Here is a 10,545-nt window from a genome sequence, read left to right on the forward strand (position 1 = left end):
ACTAGCCTGCTATTGTGGAGTGGGTGTGTGGTCCCAATTTTCAGTTTAAGGCTCTATTTTCCAAGCTTAAAATGATAAACATTCAACATTGGCCAATGCAGTCAACACAGCATGATTTCTGCCACGCTCAAAACAACGGTTAACTCAACTGGGAAATCTGACTCCAGTGAGTTCAAGACAACTGGGAACCCAGGAAAAAACTAGCCTGGTCTTCCAACTCGGGATTGTAAGTGGGGAACTCTGGCCTCTTTCTAGAGCTACGACCTGAAGATCACTAACGTCATCATGATTCAACCTTTTCTTTTCAGAGTTCCCAGTTGTTTTGAAAGCACCATAAATCCAGAGAATTACAGACTTTGATGACAGACATTGATGACAAAGTTTGCCCACGAAGGACCACCGCGCCACCTTCCTGTTCAAGTGAGCACAGCACAACAAGGAGAGTCCAATGCTGCTGCATTGTATGCTGCTGCATAAATGATGTAATATGCCAGCCAGATATGCATATTTTAGCTAAGAAAGTAATACTAAGTGTATGTTGTGTAGTAAGCTGTTAGTAGCCCATGTGCCTCACCCTAATAATTTGGTCTATTTTCACCTCTTAAATGTGCCTACTGTTCTGACTTAGTGGTGCACATGTAGCCTATAACCTGTTTTTAAGAAATTGAATCATCGAATATTGTATGAGCTTTCAGTTTCTGCTTATATGCCCCCTTTATTTATCCTACGGTTCTGACTTGGGGTATATGGAGAACACTGTAAGAACAGCCCATGTTCTGAATTATGTTGCTGTACATTTCAAAAGTGCTGAACAAATAGTTATATTGATTACATCCGTCCTAGCTCACTCATCATTGTCTTAATCGGAATTACGGATAGCCTTGTCGTCCCCTTATGCCATATATTGTACATTTCAATTGTCAGTAGAAACTGCATTGTTTAAGCAAGTCAGCCGTATCAGCTATGTTTTTATTAAAGGCAGTAAATGAGGCTGAATGAACTGTTTCACTGCCAGGCAAGGCTTCGCTGATAGCCAGATGTAGCAGTGGTAATGTGTGGGGACTGCTGACTCTGCTGTTGGGTCATCTTTATGTAGGCCCTAACAGTTTGTGGGAACAGTTTGTCACCGTTATAGTGCAATTAATGTATTGTTTAGTATTCTGTTGTGTTGTGTAGTGGCATTGCTGGCATGCATCACCAATGTATATATATTTTTTGCACCACCAAAATGCTAAAGTCGCCACTGAAATTAAGTTTTGCATCATGCGATAGTCTTTATGGATGTGTTATGAATGACCGAATGTGTCTCACTTAAAACTAAGTATTACATGACCCTGCATAATGTGTCAATAAATAGGTTAATATTCTGCTGATTTATAAAGGTTCTCTCATGATCCACAGGTTACTGTAGGGTGTGAGAGGAATTTAAATAAGTTGATGGACCTGCAAAGCTTGCGTTTGTGTATGTGTGTGTCAGAACCAAGACGATTTGGAGTAGGTCCGCACCAGGTATTCCTCTTCTGTTCCAATGCTGGAGACCAGGGCTTGATTACAACCTGTTACTATAGTGCCAACACTTTGTGGATCTTTGTGGTCTTTCAGCGGGGGAGTGGGTCAAAGAACTGACTGGGCCCAGCGCCACGCGGTATGGCTCGTTATTGTTGTTTGTGTGCTGAGGAACATGTAACTTGGTTCCAGAAGAAAGACACTTTACATTTCCTTAGGCTGGGGGCTTTCATAAAGGTACATGTTTCTTGGTGTAATGTCGTCCCCAGGCTTTTGCACACACAGCACATACAAGCCTGGGATATCAACCAGTCAACGTTGGCCTTAGTGGGAGTGACCATAGAATTCTTGGGGGGATACATTTATGTAGTGCTTATGAAGGCATTATGAAGGCTTTTTGAAGTTCTTTATAAGCTGAACGTAATTTAAAGTGGGACCTATATTTCTATCATAGATTCTGCAAACACACCAGGACTGACACCCAACCCATCTCTCTAATTGCTTTCCCTTATATGTGAGAGGGGAATTGAAAGGGAATTTTAAGATCCTGTAACAAGTCAAAGTAATATACATATTAATCGCCTATCAATTACGATTCTAAAGAGTAGAATAGGACTTGGGCCCCACCTCTGACCAATCCCCACAGAGAATCAAATTGTGTTTTCAACAATTATCCATTAATACATTCCAAGGTCATCTTGGCATTATGTTCTTGACAGCCAACTTTTCTGTCTGTCTATCTGTACATTGACAGAGCTACCTAATCATGCAGACAGTCTTGTGTGAGTGTGTGTGTGTATTTGTGTGTGAGTGTGCATATGTGTGTACCGTACGTCATATGCATGTGTATCCTACCTAAAGTTGAGGACAATGAGTGCACTGTAAGGATGTGTGTAGGATGTGTGGCTGTTGTTGCTGCTCAGGTTACTACCCCAGAAGTAATTTCTCCAGATGCTGTTGAGGGGGGTGGCTGGGTTCAGGTCCTGGAAGAGAGACACATCAAAAAAGAGATGTGACACATGGCTGGGGACTTTATTTTCCGCACACATTGCACCAAGTGTGGAAATCACGTTCGTCTACCCGTTCAGAGTGCTGTTGACATCTGACTGCTGACATTTTTTGCTTGATTATACAAGTAAAATATGTTTGCACTCAGTTTGCAAGTACACTAGGCAGGCAAACACTATTGGTGTGTTCAAGCCCTTAGAAACACACACATTGATGTGTGTACGTATGACTTGGAAAACGACATAAGTATAGTTTGTACTGTATGCACTAGTGATGCACAGGTTGACTCATAACCTGCAGTCCACGGTTAAATCCAGTTATATCCTCCGGCAGGTTTAGGGTCATGTGTTGGATTGAATAAAGAGAAAACAATACATAAAAAAATCCAGAAATGTATAATTCTTGTAAAATGTATATACAGTGGGGAGAACAAGTATTTGAAACACTGCTGATTTTGCAGGTTTTCCTACTTACAAAGCATATAGAGGTCTGTGAGAGACGGAATCTAAAACAAAAATCCAGAAAATCCCATTGTATGATTTTAAAGTAATTCATTTGCATTTTATTGCATGACATAAGTATTTGAAACATCAGAAAAGCAGAACTTAATATTCGGTACAGAAACCTTTTGTTTGCAATTACAGAGATCCCACTCCTCCATACAGACTCTTCAGGTTTTGGGGCTGTCGCTGGACAATACTGACTTTCAGCTCCCTCCAAAGATTTTCTATTGGGTTCAGGTCTGGAGACTGGCTAGGCCACTCCAGGACCTTGAGATGTTTCTTACGGAGCCACTCCTTAGTTGCACTGGCTGTGTGTTTTGGGTCGTTGTCATGCTAGAAGACCCAGCCACGACCCATCTTCAATGCTCTTACTGAGGGAAGGAGGTTGTTGGCCAAGATCTCGCAATACATGGCCCCATCCATCCTCCCTTCAATACGGTGCAGTCGTCCTGTCCCCTTTGCAAAAAAGCATCCCCAAGAATGATGTTTCCACCTCCATGCTTCACGGTTGGGATGGTGTTCTCATCCTTCTTCTTCCTCCAAACACGGTGAGTGGAGTTTAGACCAAAAAGCTCTTTTGTCTCATCAGATCACATGACCTTCTCCCATTCCTCCTCTGGATCACCCAGATGGTCATTGGCAAACTTCAGACGGGCCTGGACATGCGCTGGCTTGAGCAGGGGGACCTTGCGTGCGCTGCAGGATTTTAATCCATGACAGCGTAGTGTATGGTTTTCTTTGAGACTGTTGTCCCAGCTCTCTTCAGGTCATTGACCAGGTCCTGCCGTGTAGTTCTGGGCTGATCCCTCACCTTCCTCATGATCATTGATGCCTCATGAGGTGAGATCTTGCATGGAGCCCCAGACCGAGGGTGATTGACCGTCATCTTGAACTTCTTACATTTTCTAATAATTGCACCAACAGTTGTTGCCTTCTCACCAAGCTGCTTGCCTATTGTCCTGTGGCCCATCCCAGCGGTGTGCAGGTCTACAATTTCATCCCTGATGTCCTTACACAGCTCTCTGGTCTTGGCCATTGTGGAGAGGTTGGAGTCTGTTTTATTGAGTGTGTGGACAGGTGTCTTTTAGGTGCAGTTAATACAGGTAATGAGTGGAGAACAGGAGGGCTTCTTAAAGAAAAACTAACAGGTCTGTGAGAGACGGAATTCTTACTGGTTGGTAGGTGATCAAATACTTATGTCATGCAATAAAATGCAAATTAATTGCTTAAAAATCATACAATGTGATTTTCTGGATTTTTGTTTTAGATTCCGTCTCTCACAGATGAAGTGTAACTATGATAACAATTACAGACCTCTATATGCTTTGGAAGTAGGAAACACTGCCAATTTTGCAGGTTCTCATACTTGTTCTCCCCACTGTATATAGGCTACATTGAGGCTGTTCATTAATTCTTTTGGCTATGTTGAGGCTTTTCTTTCTTTTTTTGGCTACATTGAGGCTTTTCATAAAAAAAATTTGGACTACATTGAGGCTTTCCATTCAATTTTTGGGGGGCTATGTTGAGGCTTTTCTTTTCTTTTTTTGCTACATTGAGGCTTTCCATTTTTGGGGGGGGCTACAATGAGGCTTTTCATATATTTTTTAGGCTACGTTGAGGCTTTCTTTCTTTTTATTGGGCTACATTGCATTAGTGTGTAAACCTAACCTAACCTTCCTCAAACTGATTTGGATTTGAATTTTTATTTTATTTTTTATTGTGGTCCCAAAACGTCTTTGCTCTGCGAAAGTAGCAGAGTTAACAGAGAACATTACTGATGTCAACTAGATTGAAGCATTCATTTGATAATTTATTACAGTGGGGCAAAAAAGTATTTAGTCAGCCACCAATTGTGCAAGTTCTCCCACTTAAAAAGATGAGGCCTGTAATTTTCATCATAGGTACACTTCAACTGTGACAGACAAAATGAGAGAAAAAAATCCAGAAAATCACATTGTAGGATTTTTTATGAATTTATTTGCAAATTATGGTGGAAAATAAGTATTTGATCACCTACAAACAGGCAAGATTTCTGGCTCTCACAGACCTGTAACTTCTTCTTTAAGAGGCTCCTCTGTCCTCCACTCGTTACCTGTATTAATGGCACCTGTTTGAACTTGTTATCAGTATAAAAGACACCTGTCCACAACCTCAAACAGTCACACTCCAAACTCCACTATGGCCAAGACCAAAGAGCTGTCAAAGGACACCAGAAACAAAATTGTAGACCTGTACCAGGCTGGGAAGACTGAATCTGCAATAGGTAAGCAGCTTGGTTTGAAGAAATCAACTGTGGGAGCAATTATTAGGACATGGAAGACATACAAGACCACTGATAATCTCCCTCGATCTGGGGCTCCACGCAAGATCTCACCCTGTGGGGTCAAAATGATCACAAGAACGGTGAGCAAAAATCCCAGAACCACACGGGGGGACCTAGTGAATGAACTGCAGAGAGCTGGGACCAAAGTAACAAAGCCTACCATCAGTAACACACTACGCCGCCAGGGACTCAAATCCTGCAGTGCCAGACGTGTCCCCCTGCTTAAGCCAGTACATGTCCAGGCCCATCTAAAGTTTGATAAAGAGCATTTGGATGATCCAGAAGAAGATTGGGAGAATGTCATATGGTCAGATGAAACCAAAATAAAACTTTTTGGTAAAAACTTTTGATGAGCAAGGGTTTATTTAGTCTTCTCGGGCAACACATAATGACAGAAGAGAAGCTGCATGTATTTAATTAAAGACAAGCCTACCAAAAATGATAAGCAGAGACCTATCTAAATTAGGCCAAAACAATGCTGCATCCCCTGTCAACAAATCATTCCGCCGTCTCTGTAGCCTAGAGCACATTCTCTATATTTGCGAGTTAGGGTCGGGTGCGAGCCTCAGATTTTCCCTTTATGTACTTCCTGTTCACTCATGACTGCACGGCCAGGCACAACTCCAACAACATTATTATGTTTGCCGATGACACAACAGTGGTAGGCCTGATCACAGACAATGATGAGACAGCCTATAGGGAGGAGGTCAGAGACCTGACCGTGTGGTGCAAGGACAACAACCTCTCCCTCAATGTGATCGCGACAAAGGAGATGATTTTGGACTACAGGAAAAGGAGGACTGAGCACGCCCCCATTCTCATCGACGGGCTGTAGTGGAGTAGGTTGAGAGCTTCAAGTTCCTTGGTGTCCACATCACCAACAAAATAACATGGTACAAGCACACCAAGACAGTCGTGAAGAGGGCACGACAAAACCTTCAGGAGACTAAAAAGATTTGGCATGGGTCCTCAGATCCTCAAAAGATTTTACAGCTGCATTATCGAGAGCATGGTTGCATCACTGCCTGACAATGGCAACTGCTCGGTCTCCGATCGCAAGGTACTACAGAGGGTAGTGCATACGGCCCAGTACATCACTGGGGCAAAGCTTCCTGCCATCCAGCACATCTAATCAAATGGCTACCCAGACTATTTGCATTGACCCCCCCCTCCCTTCTATGCTGCTTCTGCTCTCTGTTATTATCTATGCATAGGCACTTTAATAACTCTACCTACATGTGCATATTTCCTCAATTACCTTGACACCGGTGCCCCCGCACATTGACTCTGTACCGGTACACCCTGTATATAGCCTCGCTATTGTTATTTTACTGCTGCTCTTTAATTATTTGTTACCAATATATTTTTTACTTAACACATTTTTCTTAGCACGTGTGACAAATACAATATGATTTGATTTAGTTGGACAGTTGCAGATGGGTTAATAGCAGTTGCGGGCGGGTATGGGTGAACAAACAGCTGACCCATGCAGCACTAATATGCACTATAACTCTGATTTCATTACAAGCTACCACTTTACTTGACACCCAGTGGGAAAAGTACTTAATTGTCATACTTGAGTAAAAGTAAAAATACCTTAATGGAAAATTACTCATGTAAAAGTGAAAGTCACCCAGTAAAGTACTACTTGAGTAAAAGACTAACAGTATTTGGTTTTAAATATACTTAGGTATCAAAAGTAAATGGAAGTGCTAAAATACACCTAAGCATCAAAAGTATAAGTATAACTATTTTCAACATGCTTATAATGGGCAACCAGAAGGCACACTTTTCTTGTTTTTTATTTATTCACGAATAGCCAGTGGGCACACCAACACTATGATATAATTTACAAATTAAGCATTTGTGTTTAGTGAGTGAACCAGATCAGAGGCAGTAGGGATGACCAGGGACGTTCTCTTGATAAGTGTGTGAATTGGACTATTTTCCTGTCAAAATGTAATGTCCATCAGAGCTAGTGCCAGAGAATTTCATGTTCATTTCTGTACCAAAAGACACTTCCAATGTCGTTTTAATTGATTTAGTAGCACACCCAATCCAATCGGCCTCACAACCGCAGGCCACGTGTACGGTGTCAAGTGGGCGAGCGGTTTGCTGATGTCAACGGTGTGACCAGAGTGCCCAATGCAAAATTGCATTAGGTCAACGGCAATTTGAATGCACAGAAATACCGTGACGAGATCCTGAGGCCAAGTGTCGTGGTATCCATCCGCCGCCATCACCTCATGTTTCAGCATGATAAGGCATAGCCCAATGTCTCAATGATCTGTAAACAATTCCTGGAAGCTGAACACAACAGACTTGTTTACGTGCCTCTGTGCGTTTTGTTGCCAACCTTACTTTGCTACCTGACAAATTTACATTTTTTACTTTTTAATTATCGTTTATATTTTTAGTTTTTCCTCACTCAACTTTTTTTCATTCAACCTTTTCACTCCGGACGTTTTATCTAGACATGGTTCGTCAGGACTTCCAGCAGCCGAAGCTAAGAAGTAACATTAACATGATGCCTTCTACGTAATTGCAGTCGTTGTACTCATAATATACAGGCTACAAGCCCAGCTTCAGACGCAATCGTTAGGCAAGGGTCATTTCAGAGTAGGAAAGGATGAAACAGTACAGATAGTAACGTTAGTATAAATCACCTCGCACGATCCCCGCAGACGGACAACTTTCCCATGGCTTATGGAGAGAAATACTGTAGGAATGCTCAACCGGTATCGCTCATTCAGCCGACAGAAACTTTCAACCGGTTTTCCCCATTTAGCAGCGAGTCGGAGTCTGAGGCAGAGCCTTCTCTGGTCTCTAATCCTCCCGTTACGGGGTCTGAGACGCCGAAGCTTCCCACCATTAGCTCTGACAATTTGAAAACCCTAGTCATTGGCGACTCCATTACCCGCAATATTAGACTTCAAACGAATCATCCAGCGATCATACACTGTTTACCAGGGGGCAGGGCTACCGACGTTAAGGCTAATCTGAAGATGGTGCTAGCTAAAGCTAAAACTGGCGAGTGTAGAGAGTTTACAGATATTGTTATCCATGTCGGCACCAACGATGTTAGGATGAAACAGTCAGAGGCCACCAAGCGCAACATAGCTTCAGCGTGTAAATCAGCTAGAAAGATGTATCGGCATCAAGTAATTGTCTCTGGCCCCCTCCCAGTTTCAACCAACTCAATCGTTGGTTGAAAACTGTTTTCTGCCCCTCCCAAAAGATAGAATTTGTAGATAATTGGCCCTCTTTCTGGGACTCACACACAAACAGGACCAAGCCTAGCCTGTTGAGGAGTGACAGACTCCATCCTAGAGGAGTGCTCTCATCTTATCTACAAACATAGAAAGGGCTCTAACTCCCCTAGCGCCACAATGAAATAGGGTGCAGGCCAGGCAGCAGCTTAGTGGAGACTGCCACTAGCACAGTCAGTGTAGTCATCTCAGCTATCCCCATTGAGACCCTGTCTGTGCCTCGACCTCGGTTTGGAAAACTAAACATGGCGGTGTTCTCCTTAGCAATCTCACTGGAATAAAGACCTCCTCCATTCCTGACATTATTGAAAGAGATCGTGATACCTCACAACTCAAAATAGGGCTACTTAATGTTAGATCCCTCACTTCAAAAGCAGTTATAGCCAATGAACTAATCACTGATCATAATCCTGATGTGATTGGCCTGGTGTTGCTAACATTTACGATAGTAAATTTCAATTTACAAAAAAAAACAATTTTTTCGTCTTTTGAGCTTGAGTCATGAAATCTATGCAGCCTACCCAATGACTTTTTATAGGTACTGTTTACAGGCCTCCTGGGCCATATACAGCATTCCTCACTGAGGTCCCTGAATTCCTATCGGACCTTGCAGTCATAGCAGATGATATTCTAATTTTTGGTGACTTTAATATTCACATGGAAATGTCCACAGACCCACTCCAAAAGTCTTTTGGAGCCATTATCGACTCAGTGGGTTTTGTCCAACATGTTTCTGGACCTACTCAGTGCCACATAATGTTGTGGATCTTAATGTTGTTCCTCATAACCCTGGACTATCGGACCACCATTTTATTACTTTTGCAGTCGCAACAAGTAATCTGCTGAGACCCAAACCAAGGAGCATCAAAAGTCGTGCTATAAATTCTCAGACAACCCAAAGATTCCTTGATGCCCTTCCAGACTTCCTCTGCCTACCCAAGGACGTCAGAGGACAAAAATCAGTTAACCACATATCTGAGGAACTCAATTTGACCTTGCGCAATACCCTAGATGCAGTTGCACCCCTAAAAACTTAAAACTTTTGTCATAAGAAACTAGCTCCCTTGGTATACAGAAAATACCCGAGCTCTGAGGCAAGCTTCCAGAAAATTGGAACGGAAATGGTGCCACACCAAACTGGAAGTCTTCCGATTAGCTTGGAAAGACAGTACCATGCAGTATCGAAGAGCCCACACTGCTGCTCGATCATTCTATTTTTCCAACTTAACCTCTAGCGACGAGCAATCCCTATTCCAGCAGCGTAATCATAGCCTCAAGCACATTACCATAACGCAACGTTTCCTATTCATGAAAATTGCAAATGAAATGAAATAAATACATTCAAACACAAGCTTAGCCTTTTGTTAACAACACTGTCATCTCAGATTTTCAAAATATGCGTTACAGCCAACGATACACAAGCATTTGTGTAAGAGTATTGATAGCCTAGCATAGCATTAAGCCTAGCATTCAGCAGGCAACATTTTCACAAAAACAAGAAAAGCATTCAAATAAAATCATTTACCTTTGAAGAACTTCGGATGTTTTCAATGAGGAGACTCTCAGTTAGATAGCAAATGTTAATTTTTCCCAAAGATATTATTTGTGTAGGAGAAATTGCTCCATTTTGTTCATCACTTTTGGCTAAGAAAGAAAAACGAAAATTCATTCACTACAATGCCAAACTTTTTTCCAAATTAACTCCATAATATCGACAGAAACATGACAAACGTTGTTTAGAATCATCCTCAAGGTGTTTTTCACATATCTATTCGATGGCAGTTGGGTTTCTCCTCAGTTCGAAACGGAAAAGTACTTGCACCTGGAGATTACGCAATAATTGCAACGGAACACACCAAGCGACCACCTGGTAAATGTAGTCTCTTAGGGTCAATCTTCCAATGAAATGCCTACAAATACGTCACAATGCTGCAGA

The sequence above is a fragment of the Oncorhynchus tshawytscha genome, linkage group LG03 (genome assembly GCF_018296145.1).
Source record: "Oncorhynchus tshawytscha isolate Ot180627B linkage group LG03, Otsh_v2.0, whole genome shotgun sequence".
NCBI lineage: Eukaryota > Metazoa > Chordata > Actinopteri > Salmoniformes > Salmonidae > Oncorhynchus > Oncorhynchus tshawytscha.